Consider the following 4,407-nt stretch of genomic DNA (forward strand, 5'->3'; position numbering starts at 1 on the left):
CGACTACAATCCCACAACAAACTTTCCGCCGCTGCCCGCTGCCTTCACGCCGCCATCTTGCCGCGGGGCAGGCCGGGTAGTGGCCGCGGCCGCGGGAATCCCCACGCACCGGGCGCTGCGCGTCATCGGGGGCGTAGCTAAGGGCGTGGTTTCGGGTTGGGGAATTAGGGCACCGGGTGATTGGGGAAAGGTGGGGATGTCCTAAGAGTAGGGTTTGGAGGCCTGACAGCTAGGGAAGGAAGGAGGTGTCAGGGGTAGGGCAAGAGCTGGAACAGTGAGGAAAGATTCTGGTACTAAAAAAAAAAAAAAAAAAAAAAAAAAAGGAAGTGAGAGAGAGAGAGAGAGAAAGAATGAAAGAAAGAAAGAGGAAGGAAGAAAGGGAAGGGAAGGGAAGAGGGAAGAAGAAAGGAAGAAAGAAAACAAAATAATATAGTGGAATAGTGCCAGCACTGGTTCCCTGTCATCGAAAGGATAAAAGCAGCTTCTCAGTTTGCCACGTGGCGGTCCTTGTGACCCACCCCCTTCCACCTTCATCAGACTAATTTTCCACCTCTCCGAGAGATTTCAGGTTCCCAATCGTTCTGTATTTTCAGGCCATCGGCCCTCAAAATGTCCAAGCCTTCTCCTCCCCTTTTATAGTCAATTCCTGTGTGTCCTTCAGCCCTCAGCTCGAAATGTCACCTCCTCCAGAAAGCCTTCCCCAGGCCCCAAGACTGGACTTGGTGTTCCTTTTACTGGGCATCTCTAGCCACTCGCACATAACTTCACTGCAGTTATCCTATGCTATAATTATTTACTTAAATAGTGCACCCCTCACTAAGCTGCTGCTCCTTCAGGGCAAAAACTGTGTCCAACTGCATGTTCATATTCCCTAGCAGGTGCCTGGAACATAGTAAATGCTTAATGGATAAATATCATGGCATCCTTCCAATGCACGGAGAATACTCAGGGCTTTTAGGTTTGCTGTTCCCTGTGCCTGGAAAGTTCTTCCTTCAGATATTCACTCCCATTAGAGTCTCTGCTCAAATGTCACTATGTTAGAGAGAAGCCTTTCCCGGCCACTCTGTCTAAAACAGCATCCCTAGTCATTCAACCTTACCCTGCTTTAATGTTTCCTTTTACAGGACTCATCATTATCTGATATATGTTTATTCAGCATCTCCCACTATAGTGCAAACTCCAGAGATCTAGGACTTTTTCTCATTCATCTCTGTATCCCCAGTGTCTAAAACAATGCCAGGCATAGTAGGTGCTTAATAAACATTTATTGAGTGAATTAATGTCATGGAGATGAATGATAGAGGGATTTTGGAATATAGTGGTGGGGAGGAGGGGTTGAAAATACTACAGAATAGGGAAATGCATTGGTGGAAGGTACAGGCCCCAAAGGCCAGAGTTAGCCCTCTCAGGAAAGGTAGTAAAGACAAAAACCAGGCTCAGCAAAGAAGGGAGTGGAATGAGAGCCAGGTGGAACTCTGGAGGTGGGTACTCAGGGAGCAGAGCCTTCCTGGGAAAGCCACAGTTCAGGTAGAGGGAATGGGCTGGGCTGGAGGCTGAAGTTTACTCAGATCTAAAGACAACATCCACCCCAAGCCCAGGCCTCTCTTGGCCAGATGGTTCTGGAGAAGCCTTAGCATATGTTCCTCTGTAAATTATCCAGTGCTCCCCCCTGCCTGTCCTCTCTGGTGACAGCTGGAACAATTGTCCAGGAATTCCATCTGCTCTCCTGTCCTTCTCCCCTCCACAGCTCATCAACATTTCAGAACTGAGAGGTATCCCATTTCCCTGGGCCTAGGGATGGGAGCTGGGTCTGTTCTTTGGTGGAGCTGGCCTCAAGCCCACACTTCTCCACCAACACACACAAATAAAACCTTGGCAGAGATTCCCAGGGTCAGTCATCTTTATTTGCCATCCTGTCCATGTGTTTCAATCCTATACAAGTTCTTTTTTGTTAATTTAATAAAATTACACTAAATGAATCAAGCATATTGGTTCTTGCAGAGCTTAAAATAAGGGCTCCCAATCATTATGCATCTCTACATGGTTCCCCTTAAGTTGTCCATACAGTACTTTCAAAATGTGGCATTCATTATTCTATAACAGCCCAAACTCAGGCTTTTTTGAAATATGAATTTTACCATTTATTAAAAGAAATTTGTGTGAGATAGAAATGAGGAAGATGGCTTTCTTTGCTAAATGCATACAACCTTCAGATCCCCTCTATGTTTCCAAAAATTGTTTTGGAATCCACAGCAGGATCACAGGTCTGTGAACTCTCAGGTAAACAAACTTACTGTATATAAATTTCAAAAGTGACCCAAGTTTATATTTTTTTAACAGAAAAATTATCAGTAAACATAAACATACCTTTTTAAAATTAATTAATTTTTTAAAGATTTTTATTTATTTATTTGACAGACATATCACAAGTAGGCAGAGAGGCAGGCAGAGAGAGAGAGAGAGAGGAGGAGGCAGGCTCCCTGCTGAGCAGAGAGCTCGATGTAGGGCTCGATCCCAGGACTCTGGGATCATGACCTAAGCCGAAGGCAGAAGCTTTAACCACTGAGCCACCCAGGCACCCCAAAATTAATTAATTTTTAAAAAAGATTTTATTTATTTATTTGACAGAGAGAGAGCACAAGAAAGCAGAGTGGCAGGCAGAGGGAGAGGGAGAAGCAAGATCCCTGCTGAGCAGGGAGCCTGACCTGGGGCTCGATCCCAGGACCCTGGGATCATGATCTGAGCCTAAGGCAGCCACTTAACTGACTGAGCCACCTAGGTGCCCCAACATACCTTTTTTTTTTTTAAATAGTTTTTTTTTTTTTAATTGAGGGGTGAGGGGAATGGCAGAGGGAGAGGGAGAGAGAGAATCTTAAGCAAGCTCCATGCCCAGGTAAAGCCCAATGTGGGGCTTGATCTCACAACCCTGAGATCATGACCTGAGTCGAAGTCAAGAGTTGGATGTTTAACCAACTGAGCCACCCAGACACCTCAATATAAACATACCTTTGAAAAGAAAGGGAGTCACAGTCTTCCAGAGTTTTAAGTTTTTAGAATACATGAGATTAACTTCTTTTCACTATGAAGAGCCTGGTTTACCTCATCACTCCTCGCTCTGTGGATGTAAAAATGTGCACTTGTAAGTCTATATGTTTGTTAGTCTGCAATTACATCATTGTTCACCATCACTTAAGAGAATTGTAAGGGGCGCCTGGGTGGTTAGTCGGTTAAGCATCTGCCTTCGGCTCAGGTCATGATCCCAGGACCCTGGGATCGAGCCCTGCAAAGGGCTCCCTGCTCAACAGGGGGATCTGTTTCTCCCTCTCCCTTCCCCCGCTCATGCTCTATCTCGCTCACTCTGTCTCTCAAATAAATAAATCTTAAAAATAAACAAACACAGACCCTTTCTAGGTTTTCAGGGTTTTTACAAAGTAGATGTAATTTGCAGAATCAGGCTCACTACATTTTGATGATGATTTTCATATGGCTGTGCTTCAGTGTGGGGCTGTGGAGATGCAGGGCCTGCCCATACCAGCATGATCAAGTATTTCCCAGCACACAATCCTCCTAGATCCAAGACAATTCTTTCTCCTGATTTCATTTACAGAGACCTAGTCTCCCCGCTGGAATGGATGTGTTAGTGTGGAGTCCGGGGTTGGCTAGACAGACTGCATAGACAGAGGAGAGGCTTGGACTAGAAGTGCCATCTTGGACAAAGACAGTAATTTGAGCTCCAGGTATTGGAGGAAACTGCCTGGCAAAGACTTGAAACTGTTCTGAACTCAGCCCCAGAGCCTTTTGAACTGTTCATCACGATAGCCAGAAGGGCCATTGGACATATGCAATCTCTTGATTGTAATTGACATTATGTACCAGTAGTTTAAAGCCGGGAGGCCACCTTTATTCTTATTTAAGACCCTGGCTGGACATCCTGAACCCTATTTAAATGATTCTTTGGAGAATGATTTTGAAACTTCAAGAAGTGATAACTTCAGTCTGTTTTCCAGATTTAAGTAATACACATTTCCTAATTTTTCTATTAATAGAAACCTGCAAGTGCCACCCTGGTGAATAAGTTTTTATTACATGTAAATGTCTTTTTCCTAACTCAGGATGTTGAATTTGTTGGAAGCCTAAGAAATATCATTTTATTTTTTAAAATATTTTATTCATTTATTTGACAGAGAGAGACAGTGCAAGCCAGGGGAGGGGCATAGGGAGAGGGAGAAGCAGGGTCTCCACTGAGCAGGGAACCCGATGCAATGCAAGGCTGGATCCTGGGACCCTGGGATCATGACCTGAGGTGAAGGCAGACATTTAACCAACTAAGCCACCCAGGCTTCCCAGAAATATCATTTTAAAGATCTTGAAACTTGGTGGGATCTTGCATTCTTTAATATTCTTAAA

Source organism: Enhydra lutris, unplaced genomic scaffold (genome assembly GCF_002288905.1).
Source record: "Enhydra lutris kenyoni isolate GAN:26980312 unplaced genomic scaffold, ASM228890v2 scaffoldscaffold17, whole genome shotgun sequence".
NCBI lineage: Eukaryota > Metazoa > Chordata > Mammalia > Carnivora > Mustelidae > Enhydra > Enhydra lutris.